General features: G+C 29.5%; 1 long non-coding RNA gene across 3 annotated transcripts; it reads right to left on the reverse strand.

Moving 5' to 3' along the window:
• Window positions 1–5,316: 5,316 nt before the first annotated feature.
• LOC126899185 (uncharacterized) lies at window positions 5,317–8,927 on the reverse strand. 3 transcript variants are annotated; one of them, XR_007702505.1, is made up of 4 exons: window positions 8,025–8,927; window positions 6,434–6,616; window positions 6,272–6,355; window positions 5,317–5,517 (listed from the first exon to the last, which is right to left on the reverse strand). It is a non-coding gene; the product is annotated as an uncharacterized LOC126899185 (long non-coding RNA). The 3 variants fall into 3 exon arrangements; XR_007702504.1 differs by lacking the exon at window positions 8,025–8,927 and having other exon boundaries at window positions 6,434–7,977; XR_007702506.1 differs by lacking the exon at window positions 8,025–8,927 and having other exon boundaries at window positions 5,317–5,803; window positions 6,434–7,977.
• Window positions 8,928–14,572: the final 5,645 nt, after the last annotated feature.

Consider the following 14,572-nt stretch of genomic DNA (forward strand, 5'->3'; position numbering starts at 1 on the left):
CACAATTTCATACTAAATTTAAAAACTATAATTAGTATTTATTCATATATTATATTTTAAAATCAAAGAACTACTAATCAGGATATAATTAAAGAAATAAGAGTTCATGTTGCTTTTAAAATATTTCACCAATTTCTCTAAAGGAAACACTATCTACAGATTTGCATCGAAGCGTTTCTTATGATAGTGATTTTAATCACTGTCAGATATCATCTATACTTGTCCCATCTATGCCTCGTCCACACTGTATCTCATACTCCTTCTGACTCCCCTCCTGAAACCCCTCGTCCCGAGTAATCGGCCGAGGAGTTTCCTTCCTATACTTCCTCGGTCCTTATGTCATCCGTAGGTTACTACGGATGACATAAGGACCTTATCTCAGTGCCCTTGATACTGAGATAAGACCGCCGCCGAATATGGATTACGGATATTGCGTTCTGTTCGTTTTACGACGCTGACCTGAACTGGTTTTCGCTGTGTACGAGTGTTTTCTTTACTTTACGTGGATTGTGGAACAATAATTCATACGGCAATTACCTACTTACTAATTTTTGTGGTTAATTCACCTGTCTGTGCCGGTACCCGCGTGCGGAACTCTATTCTCAATCATTAATAACATAGAAATATATATAAATATCAATATACATAGATATATGCCTATTATTATTATTAGAGCGTAATATAACTATAGCTCTATTTATTTTCCTTTTAAACTTGTGTGTGGTATTCACTCGTATACCGGGAGACGTGATATCAGTGTTCAACCGTACACCATATTGGATTACGCGTTAATATATTTATCAAGAAGTTATGCACTATATTTCTTTAAACAGTTGATTTATCTATTTATTATTAAGTACAAGAAAAAAACCCAGATTATACTTATTTGGCTCCCTGGGGTCAGATTTTATATTCGGCCTCAAGCAATATTTTTATCAAATATTTCATTGTTAAAAGTGAAATATTTTTACTTTTAACAAGTAAAAATATATTTTGATTATTCAAAAAATAATCAAAATGAAATAAAACATTTTGATTTATTCATAGTTTAAAGATCGTTGATTATTTTTTGAATATGCAATTATTGTGAGGTCCTCAAAAAACTTCAAAATTTTGAAGCCCCGGAATCATGGCTCCTCCTTAATCCGGGCCTGACAAGAAAAATAATATTTAGATTTAATTAAATAATAAATTATTACTAATATATGTAAATTATTTTATTGTGTATTGACTTATTGCTGTTATTAAGTGAGTCATTATTTATTAAAATACATTAACTGCCTTTTTAATTTACGCTGCAAATATTATATGTGTATATACTTCAGTTGTATTCACTAAATTTAAAAATAAATATTACCAATTAAAATTACTAACTAATATGTACATTCATTTTATCTATAAAAAGTATTTCATAAGTCTTATTAATATTCTATAGATATTATTTTTTATAATTATTTAAAACGAGTTAAAAAAAACAAAACAAGTAAATTTAAAACTTAATGACCTTACAAGCTTATATTCTGGCGTATAGTGTCAAAAATCGAATGGGTTCTTCTTTTATGACCTCTTTAAAGTGGACATTAAAAAAATAATATCAAATTTGAATTTTTTTTACTTTAAAAACACTTATTATAAACATTTTGTTTTTTAATACTCAAAATTTCAGACGATAAGTTGGATACGTGTCTGTGTTGTACATACTTAAAGATCTGTGACGACGTTAATTTTTTCTAAACGATATCGGAATTTTTACATTACAACTCAAATTTTATAGAAATTTGCCGCAATATGGCGGTGCTGAATGCCAAATTCAACTGGAAAAGTGTAATATTTTCAAAAGTTGAAAAGATTTAATTTTAGTTCGTAGATTAAAAATCAGATTATGCCATATTTTTATGGTGTGCTAAGATTATTTTTGCAAGAGGCGCTCGTAGATATAAAGTCGTTATTGCGCCCGGGAACTAATATTTTTACGCTTATTCTAATATATTAGTTATGTAGTATTCTGTAATTGTCATGAGGCGATAAGGCCTATCGATAAACGTTGCTTCGTTGAGTTAGATAAGTTTTATTCGAAGTGATTAATTTATGTTTTAATTGTTTCCGTGATATTGTATGCAACTTAAATATTTTTGCGAGTTTTGAATTTATCCAGTTTGTTCGAGGTTATAAAGTCCATGCGGCTAAGGAGTCAGTCGGTTTTACCAGCAAGTGACGTCAGAGACGCAATGTCAGGCGGCAGCACATCCCCCTCATTATAGAACCGGAAGGTGACACGAACTTTAACGCTCATAACAGCGCAGCTGATCTGCGTGATATAGTGGCTACACTGGTCACTCAAAATAATCTTCTAATGCAGCAGTTACTATCGAAGAATAATCAAAACTCAGTTTACAATGCAGCACCACCCGTTCCTCCATCTCAAGGATATTTCATCATATTCAATAACAGTATCAGTAACTTTACAGGCCGCGAGTCAACTAGGGACGCTCAGCTTTGGCTTCAATCAGTTGAAAGTGTGGCTAAATTATATTGCTGGCCCGATAACTTTAAACTCGAACTTGTGCGGCTAAAGTTAATTGGCCCATCCAAATATTGGTACACTTAGCGCCAGTTTGCCGATTGGAATAGTTTTATTGAACAGTTTACCAGAACGTTTGTTGGATGCCGACTCGATACAGTCCATCGAGTTCGTCTCATGTCTAATCGATTACAATTAAAGAATGATTGCGTTTTTGAATATTTTCATCACAAAATGCAACTTTGCCGTGACATTAACCTTACGTTTGATGAAAGTAAACGACAGATAGTGGAAGGTTTGTTTTCAAGGGATTTATGTCACTATTTGCTTGCTCGTGATCATAAAAACGAAAATGAACTTTTAACTGACATAAAAAACAATGAAAAAATTGATAATGCTCGTCAAGACCGTTTCCGAGCCGAAGGATCAATTAAGAGTCGTTACTCGCAAGTTACCAGCCCACATAGATTTAGAGTATCTTTTAATCGAGAGCTCCCTGCTATTGAGCCTAGACCATCCAGTCCACCACTTCAATCTAGTCAGTCTACACCGAGGATATCCAGTCGTCCAAGTAATCAGAACGCCAATGTTAGATGTTTCAATTGTGGATCCATTGGCCACTATTCAAGTTCATGTCCAGCTCGTCGAGATGAACGTCGTCCATGTTACCATTGTCAGTACAGAGAGCATCAGTCACGTCAGTGTCTCAGAAGTCAACGGTCCAATGATTCCCGCGGTGAGAATGTATCAATTTTAGAACATAAATATAGCTGTTTTATACCCCCCTTTATGTTAGATATCCGTATAAAATATCCCAATGGCAATATTTCTAATGTTACTGCTCTTATTGATACTGATAGTCCAGTGAGTCTTTTAAAATCTAGTATTGTTCCGTATTTCTCAGGTATTACTCCCTCTAAGTGTAGTTTGGTTGGTATAAATGGGTCACCACTATGTATAGTAGATAAGTTCATGGCTGAAATTTTAAATGACGAATTAAATGTTCCTATCAGTTTACGGTTCCGCGTAGTGCCCGACCGGACGATTAAAAATGATTGTTTACTTGGACGAAATTTTTTGGCTCATAACCGTGTCGATGTACGTATTATTGATGGGCAGTTCACTATCTCGTTTAATACCACTAATGAAAACCGCTTTGACGAAATATTATCGTTAGAATATCATAATGACGATAATAATGGTAATGATATTAATATCACCGTAGAGCCTACATTGCTATTAAACATGCGACAAAAGATTATCGATGTATATACCCGCAGTTATTTAACTGTAGATAACGCGACCAATCTAACTACTGAATTAGAAAATCCGCCGCTGTTGCATATTAAATTAAAAACTGAGGTTCCAATTTACTTCCGTCCAAGGCGTCTCTCTTTTTTTGAAAAACAACAGTTACAATTAATAATCGATGATTTGTTAAGTCGAACTGTTGAGCTTATTAAGCAAACGTATTGGTTTCCGAAAATGACTGAGTATGTCAAGTCGTATATCGGCAATTGTTTAAAATGCATCATATTCTCACCAAAGGAGGGGAAAGGTGAGGGATTATTAAATATTATTAATAAAGGTGATAAGCCATTTCACACCATTCACGTTGACTATTACGCTCCATTGAGTCAGACTAAAGGACGGTTTAAATATGTTTTCGCTATTGTTGACGCTTTCAGTTAATTTTTTACTTTATACCCTGTACGAACAGTTGCGTCCAAAGAAACGTGTTCGAAGTTGGACCAATATTTTTCATATTATAGTAAACCTATACGAATTATTTCAGACAGGGGATCCTGTTTTAGATCCGATGTTTTTAAAGAGTTCTGTTTACAACGCAATATTAACCATGTAATGACAACCGTGCAATCGCCTTCGTCTAATGGACAAGTCGAACGTTACAACAGAAGTCCAACGGTCATGTTATCAAAATTAGTGTATGAACACGGTAACAATTGGAACGAACAATTAAATAAAATTCAATTTGCCGTTAATAATACTATCAATCGATCTATTAGAAATACACCTAGCAAGATAATGTTTGGCATGGAGCAGACCGGAGAGATTAACGATTATGTACCATTGTATTTAGAAACATTATCGGATAATAATGGAGAACGTGATTTCGACATTATTAGTAATAATGCACAGCAAAATATTGAAGAAGGACAACATCGTAATAAAATATACTATGATGTCAAAAAGCGAAAAGCAATTAAGTATAACGTAGGTGATTTGGTGATGATAAGGAACATTTATACAACTCCTAATGTGTGTAAAAAACGTATTCCCAAATTTAAAGGACCCTATAAAATCCATAAAGTAATTCCTAATGATAGATATGTCGTAGTTGACATTGAAGGGTTTCACCCAGTGTACAATATCAAGTTTATTATGCGTTTAATCAACATCAACAATTCCACCATAGACGGTCTATTTAAGAGCTGCCAATGGTTTACTATGGAGCATTATAACTGTTTATTAACCATTGATGCACCTACCATATTTATTTACAGAAATAACGCTTATTTTACTAATATAAGTATTTAAAAACTTATACGTATTTTAAACGTTGAATATAGTTAACTTATCAACACATAATATTCATTTAATCTACTAGTATATAAGTAGATTAAATGAATATTAAATATATTTTGTACTTTCTTTCTACTTCAATTATATATATTTTTTATCACTACATAATCTGAATAAAACAGTATGTAATGTACTTAAAATAAACATAAATTAGTCAATCAAAATAAAACCAAATAAATTACACTCGAAAATAATGTTCTTGAATTTTTTTTATTAATAAATAATATTAACAAATTAATGATACATAAATATTCCCTAATAATAATAATAATTTATATATCAAATTATAAGGTTTTTTTTTTAATTTTTTCTGTTGCTGTCTTGTCTGAGCCACTGACCTAAGTATGTCTCATATTCTGTTTCTGTGATATTTTGTAAAATATAAACAACATCTGAGAAATTAATTAATTAAATTTATAATTATTATTATTAGTAGTAAGAATATAACACAGGTAGCTGATAAGGCTATAACCCTCCCCACCATTGACCATAGTACACATAATATTTATAATAAACAGAGTAACACTAAGGCTTTAGGTTATGAAAAAAAAAATGTGAGGCCCTAGAAATTTAGCTTTCGATTAAATAAAAATTTGTAAACTACCGAAAACTAAAAAAAAATTTATACTTTATTACATTGGTAAAAGCATACATTTCCAGTATTGACTTGTGAAATAACTGTAAAAATAATAGAATTATTAACAATAATTAACATCAAAGCAAACTGTGCTACTTTTTCTAGGGTAAATTTAGAGCAATCTTTCTAGTAACACATTCAAAGAGAAAATTAGTTTGTAGCTATTGCCATATTTTTATTTTCAAACTATAAGAATAATGTAAAAAGTATAAAATATTTTTAAAAAGTGAAAATCATTTATTAATAACAGTTATAAGAACTTCAAAGGGCAGTGTATTTTAATTGATTATACAATTGTCCAAAAATTAAACTTCAAAAAAATTAAATTCAATGATAGTTTTATTTTAATAGTAAACCAGATTTTAATTTAGAAGGTAGATTAAACATTAAGAACATTATTTAGAAAAATCATTATTTTTACTTAAGTTTTAATAATTGAAATTGAACAAGCATCATACCAAAATTTAAGTAAAATTGAACAATATAAGTAAAATATTATAATAAATTACCTATAATGAAATTATCTTGATTATTGGAACAGTCTTTCAATGCTATTAAATCTAAATTCAGATGCAAATTTTTTTCATTATCAACTAAAATAAATAAAAGGTTCTAAATGAAAAAATTATAAGTTTTATATTTAATTTGAAGTAATATTATCCACAACTTACAAGATTCTTATGTTGGCATATCTGGCATTGAAAATGCATTTGTATTTTTTATCTTTTTAAAAACCTGTTCATCATCAGAACTTAATTAACATTTATTGGGAACTATTAAACGTTTATTAAGTTTTATGTGAGACTTATCTGAGGTGTAGTTGCTCAATGCTGTATTACCTTCTTCAAATGTTTCTTTAAAAAAAATACAGAAAAAAATTTATAATACTGTTACGTCGCTATTTAGGGGTTTAACCTAAATGCCCGTCGACAGTATTCTAAGGGACCAACGGGGGATAGCTGGCTAGGCTATATCTACCTTAGGTACTGAAGTTTCCTATTTAATTTATATTCCCTTAGAGGAACTACCAAGGGTCGCACTACAATATATATATATATAACACTTTAGGTTAACAACGATATAAATAAATATTAACAATTGAAATATTAAATGGATAATACAACCTGCTGGACACCTAGAGATGATTAATCCAACAGGGAGCTGACGGCGACACACACACACACTATAATATACGGGATAGCGAAGTTAAGTTAATTATCATGCAAAAGTAGTGATCGCGAAGATGGTAAAATGTCAACTGTCGATAGGGATATCTTAATATGGCACATTGGCCGTGAATTGCAAAAAGTGTTTATGTGTGCAGTCCGCCCTCCTGTTAGTATTGTTGTATGTCACTGTGTTAATTATATATATATGTCTATTAAACGGTACAACGATGTTATGGGAGACAGAGATATGGGCACATGCAAATGTGATCGTATCAATACTATTCTACAACATACAATTATTTTATATAAGTATATCACACATAAATGCAAATCCTTGTATCACCAAAAGCAATAGAAAAAAAAGAAAATGATGTTTCAAACATTTGGTATAATTTACAGGCCATTTTTAATATCATATAATGTACATTCCTTACTTCATCTTCCCAATGATGTACTAAAATATGGTAACATCAATTACTTCAATGCTTTATGGTATGAAAACTATTTAAGCAGATTAAAAAAGTACTTAAAATCTGAACGCTATGCTATAACAGAAATGTATAATAGAATTACAGAAGACAGATCAGCACGTGATGAAAAATTTTTACTTACCTCAAAAGATTTTCCCACTTATAGAGAAAAACATAATAATGGACCTTTACTACATATAACAGGAATTTATGAACAATTTATGTGTATTCAATTTGAACATTTTAAAATACAAATAAGAAATAAAGAAAAAAGAAGTAAATTTACCCATAGTGATGATTGTATAATAGTGAAAGACCAAAATATTATTAAATTTGTTGTGGAAAATCTTATTAAACAAAATAATTGTATGCATTTTGTAGGACGGAGATTTCTTTTCATTAATGAACTTTTCGGCAAGGCTGATAACATCAATATTTCATCATTCAGTGTTGGGATATATAAATGCAAAAGTTAGGGACAACTAGAAATCTTTACTTTTAATCATGAAAACTGTTTTAATAAATATAGTATCAATTCTACTACACAATGATGTGGAGAGTTTTGTAGTTTTTAAAATATTGCCTACATGAAATACTTAGTAATATGAATAAAACATTATTACCTGTTAATGTAATCCTTAGTTGTAATATAAACTTCAAGACATCATTTGCATTTTTCATATTTATTCCATCATAATTTACAGCATATGAGAAAATGGAATTAAGTTTGAATAACTACTTATGATTAATCTTTAATAGTTTATATTAATTAGTAAATTCTAGTGACGTTTACTATACGTATAAAAAATTAAGCAAAATATTCTAAGTGAATAAAAATGTTGTCGTGATCTAACATTGGCTATGAATTATTATTGATAAACGGTGACGATAAAAGTAATTTGTAATAAACACGACTTTTATACCACGGTAAATTACGCTTAGGTAATAATAGCTAGTTTATAATTTACCTAACTGTTTCACCAATTAGTTGGTTATTAAATATACAAATATTTTTTATATACAAATCAAATTTTATTAGGGTAAATAACGTATTCATTAATAAATATATTACTACTTTCTAATATTAGAAAAAGTAATTTTAAAAATATCAAACATATAAATATACAACGAATCAACGTTGAATTATTGTGTAACAAACAAATAATCTAAACACTTTTTTTTTTTAATATACGCTTGAATAAACGTAAAATAAGCAATTCCCTTCCATCATAATATATACTAACGATTATCTAGCGAAAACATGTTGTTTCATTGTATAATTAACAAATAAAAAAAAGAAAAATTTGCTTTAAAATATACCATGGATTAAACATAAAATCCACTATTTATAACCGTCGTATTAGTTGCATTATACACCATCTAATAATTAGCTGAACGATAATTAATTACTAAATAATACGAAAAAAAAATATAAACCATCTACAGCATTAAAATACACCGTGGATTCAGTGTTTACAAACGTATAATCCACAATGATGCACACTGGGCAGGTCACTCAAATTCCTTTAAATACCATTATTGCCGCTAGGGATATTAAATACTGGATTCAATCCCATTAACATTGAATTTTATTTTAGTTTGTTTATTATTTTAATTATTTGCTCATTATTATTATATAAATATTATTATTGTATTTTATCATTATTTTAATTAATATTATTTAACTGTTAATTTTATTAGGTAATTTATTATGTATTTATTTATTGAATATGTGAATTTATGTGAACTTATTTCTTGTTAATTATATACGCTAAATATTATTGTTCGAGGTCGACCAATCGTCAGGATGGCCGACCTGTATTATTCTGTAATTGTCATGAGGCGTTAAGACGAGTATGAAGTTACCAATTTTTATTCCACCAACTTCTTATCACTTTTATATATTGGTTACCTAAACGGTTACAAATTAATAATATAGTATAGCGCTTTTTCTAACAGCTAGATGTAGCCACAAAAATAAAAATTCATACATTAAAATAATTAAATGGTCTTTATCAACTGACGCCTTATATAAACACACTTACTAACATACACACCGCCGTAACAACTCGGATTATTGCGGGCGACAACCGCATTTCTCCACTTAGAAATTAACACTATATTGTTTGAAATTTAATCAGCTTTTTAATGATATAATCATATTGCCTGGGCTCCTCTCGGATCATCTTTAAAAATCCAAATTACTCTCACCGGGTAGGTATGCGCATACGCGTAGTATCAATACATCGCTCTACCAACTCGGATTATTGTGGGCGACGACAGCATTTCTCCACTTAGAAGTTAACATTATTTTATGTGAAATTTAATCAGCTTTTTAATGATATAATCATATTGCCTGGACTCCTCTCGGATCATCTTTAAAAATCCAAATAACTGACACCAGGTAGGTTCACTTTTTCACATTTTTTTGTGCTATATTAATTAGGAATTAGATTAAATTATTTATTTATTTTTTTTCAAAAATTACACATTTCTCATTCAATAAATCCAACAATATTGACTTACGTAATTTTTTTTAATAAACATATTGCTTTAAGTAGTTTTTAAATATCGATCAAACAAAATTTGTTAAAATAGTTTTTTGATTAAATTCATGATAATTTAAATTTCATTATTTTTTATGTTTTAACAAAGTTAAATGTTTAGATATTAATCCATTGCAATAAATGAACATAATACCACAATAATAAAAAATTATAGTTTTAGGGTGAAGTGAAGATAATGTAAATGTAAATGAATAGGGTATTTGTAAATTCATTTTTTCTCTTAAAATATTTAGCAGATTTAATTTTAGATTGAAAAGTTCTTGTCCTTATGTGTTTATCATATTGAATGTAAGTTTGAAATTAAAAATTCAATCGTTTACAATTATCCCACTTTACCCTTTTGTGTAAAACTGAAATCCCTGTTATTAATGACGAGTGTGAAGCTACCAATTCGTGGTCCACCAACTTCTTATCACTAACAAATATTGGTTACCCTTCGGTTACCAATATTTTATAGAGTATAACGCTTTTTCTAACCGATAGATGTAAACACATAATAACAAAAAGCATATATTACACGCATTTACCAATCATACACACAACAAAGATCTGTCGGCCGGTGGGAGTATATATACAATTACTATCGTATACACCGCCGTAACAACTCGAATAATTGTGAACGACCACTGCATTTAACAACTTAGCATTTGATATTATATTATAGAGTTTTTTATAAGCTTTCAGAATATGTATAGAAAATATCTGGACTCGTCTCGGAACTTTATCAAAATCGCAAATAACTGTGGCCGAGTTGATGCGTTTATACGCTACCGAAAGTCATATTCGCGGTCTTTAATTGCAATATTCAGTTATACCTGCACGTTTCACCCGTTAGCTTTTCACACCACTTAAACCCAACCCAACCCAACCAGTAGTATTTATCAATTTACAATTCAGTAAAGATAATGTATTTTAAAATTAGGTACTTTTTAGTTTCATGTTATGATAGTAGTTACTACCAATATCAAGGTTGTAACAGGTAACGAGAAATCAGGGTTCGATTCCGGGTTTTGTTGTCGGGGGGAACGTTATACCTAAGGTAAAACGGCGTCAGTGGCGGTAGGAATATATAAATATCAGTGTTGGGAAAGTTCCTTTTTAAATGGAACTCGTTCCGTTCCCCGTTCATTTTATAAAATATGAACTCGTTCCAGATCCTAGTTCTTTATATTAAGAAGGAACTTGTTCCAGATCCAGTTCCTCCAAAATAAGAACTCGTTCCACTCTTCGTTCCTTTTATGTAACCAAGTTATTTAAAAAATTGTGGCAATGAGATCATGATAACGGTCATCAATGATTTTCATCAGCAGTCGAATACAAAACAAATTTGTAGTATTCCTTATCTAAAAGTATTCGAAAATTATATTTATAAACAGGTAGTAAATGCTAACGACTTGTGTCAACGCGACCAATGTCTATTGTCTTCATATAAGTTAGAAATAATAAATCAGAAAACCCAAAACCTTTAACATATATTAGTTAACAAGAAACGACGATAATATTCGGTGCATTATTTAATATATGTACACATATATTAAATATTTACTGTATACCTACATGTGATAATAACTCTATAGTCAATTGATTCATTTAAACAGCCTACGATCTCGGCTGGGTATATAGGGGACTTCCATTGTCAAAAGTCAACTAAAAATACCTTGATATTTTAATGTCTAGATACGAAGAAAACTACACTAAAACATGTTTATAAAAATTTTTAGGAACTGTAATTTCCGTTCACGTTCCTTAAAAAATGGAATTTGTTCATTTTCCTCGTTCCTTTATTTTAAAAGGAAGCAGTTCCTAGCTTCGTTCCTTCAAAAAGAACTCGTTCCAGGAATCCGTTCCTTTTGGAACCAGTTCCTTCTCAACACTGATAAATATATATACATAAAGCGCATTAAATGCGGGCGGTATAGGTCAGTCAAAATAAAAATTTGTTTATATATATATATAATCGATGACAGGCACGCGTGTACGGGTACGAAAAGCAAAAATATAAAATTATACAGGATTATTGTTGCCGGTGATTGGTTAGCGGGGTGAGGTGATTGCGTTACGACGTCGTAACGTCAAGGGATACGCAATAATAATAACACGTGCCGCGTGGAAAGTTACAAACACACATCACACATACAAGTGAAACTAATATAAGCGTGTTATAAAAATCAATCGTGCATAAATTATAATTAATGTATAATAATAAAAAATAATAATTATATTTTTATTCTATTAATTAACGGTTAATTTATAAAATACAATTGTCAAATTATTATTGTAAACAGCAAAAATTTGCAGTTATATAAAATAAGAAACATTAATTAATAATACGTTTAGTGTTTGCTTGATAATATATACCGTCGTGCCGTAACTACCCTGCCAAATCACAATATATATTGTAGTATATATTCCGTGCTATTTTTATAATTTTACAACAGCGAGCAACTAATTTACTAAAATAACTACATTAATTGTAGTAGATTGAAAATTAAATTCCCAGAAAGGTTGATATCTAAAAAAAAATCAAAATTTTGCCGGCCGCAGCGCCTCTTCAAGTTGTGGCGCTCCTAGGCTATTAAACATAACAAATAATTTTTTAATTTTCAAAAATACATAGGAGTACAAGGATACTTAGAAGATCAAAAAATGATACTTGACGCGCGATGAAAACGCTGTCAAAACCTAAGTGTTTGAATAAACCAATTGTTCTATTTTTGCCAAACGGCAAAAATCAAACATGAGCGTCGGCCATCATCGGAAACGCGCTCTTTATTGCAGTGTGTAAGCGATTATAGAAATACACAGTATCAATTTAGACTAGTGTCGCTAGCGTTTCCGACGCAGGGTCGAAAAAGCATAGTGTGAAACCGGCTTTATGAGATAAAACTGTACTTATCAATAATGGAATACATATCACAGAGAATGCTTAATATTAGTTATCTAAGAGGGTGTATCTTATGTTAAAAATAAACTAGTGAACAATAGATGAATTTCCGGGAAGAGCGATAAAGAATAACGTTTACTACGTTAAGGTTATATACAAATTTTTTTTATTGAATAGATGTTGTTTGTTATGCAGGTGGACAATTATTTTAAACAGATTAATATAGATCGGCCCTAAAGGTTGATTATTTTACTGGCGAGTAGTATTTATAAATTTTATATAACATTAAATTCTAAATATGTTTCAGAGTAGAACGGCCTTACTGTGTAATTCTCCGAATTATGCGTCAAATTAAAATTACGTTGGTTTTCCAGTGGTGGTTTCTGAAATAACTGGATTAAATAAAAAACTCCATAAATGTTTTAAAGGGATTCTAAGTACAATTGGCGTGTAATGATGTAAATCAAGAGAAATATGAGAATTATTCAAAAGATACTTTTATGGTGTATTTAAAATTTTATCCTTTGTATAGAATTGGTTTCTACACCACGGATACTATGTCTTTCAAGTTTCCATAGGATTTAAATACATAGTTAAAAAGTTATTGAACTTGCTCATTTTCCAATTGGTAGTTTATTTGAGGAAGTGTGAAATATAGATATCACATTTAGACGCTAAAATACCCGTAAAACTTTAAGATAAGATACCAACACAGACTTCATACATATCTTTTTCATTTCATCTGATCCTCTTATTATTTTTATTAGTTTAACTATAAAAGTATAAAAGAAAAAAAATATTGAGTTCTGAAGTATTGATTTTATTAAACAATAATGTTTATATAATAAAATAATGTATAATAATGTAAATATAATGAGTATGTGTTTAGCGTTGATAATGGTAACATTGTTTCCGAAATACGTATCCGCGACTTTTCATTAATTTTTTGTGGCTTTGAGTTTAATATTTTTAATATTTTTTAGTTTGTTTTTAAATTAATAATATTTTTAATATAGTTTTCATTTTACTTAATAATGTTTATGCATAAAAAAAAAGTTAATTATGTAAATTTTTGTAGTATTACAATTTCATTGTAAAAATTGTAAAAATAATATGTATATTTCAATGTATTTTGTTAAAATCTGATGTTAAAACTTAAATTTATTGCGGTAAAACATGATAATTATTTCTGTACTCTCAAACGACCTTTACAATAAATACATTGTTAATTGATGAACAATATTAGAGTATAATAATAATTGAATTTTAAATATTTAAGTGTTTTTGATTTTCATTTTTAGTAAATTTTGTATTAAATTCCTCCATCAGCAAAACAAATATACAGAATGATTAAAGATACAAGTGTTATAAACAATGTTTTTTTTTTTTTAATCATTATGGATCTATGATGAGATGTCTCACAAGAAAATTTAAATTTCTATCATCATTCCTTATGCTTAAAACTTGTATCAACTTCATATTTTAAATGGCAACCCTATTTTTTTTTGCACCATTAGATTTAGTAATAAAAAATTTTATTTTATTTAATATTAAGCGCTCCACGATTCTCTAAAGTTTGGAGTTTATTAAGTAAAAATCATAACAGACTCTAACGTTATAGGTCGTAAATCGATAAGCTATACCAGTTTTAAGTAATACACTACCTGCTTTGTCAAAGTAAATCGGTAATTCATATCACTACATAAAATAATAATATACC

Source organism: Daktulosphaira vitifoliae, unplaced genomic scaffold (assembly GCF_025091365.1).
Source record: "Daktulosphaira vitifoliae isolate Bord-2020 unplaced genomic scaffold, ASM2509136v1 Scaffold_2, whole genome shotgun sequence".
Taxonomy (NCBI): Eukaryota; Metazoa; Arthropoda; class Insecta; order Hemiptera; family Phylloxeridae; genus Daktulosphaira; species Daktulosphaira vitifoliae.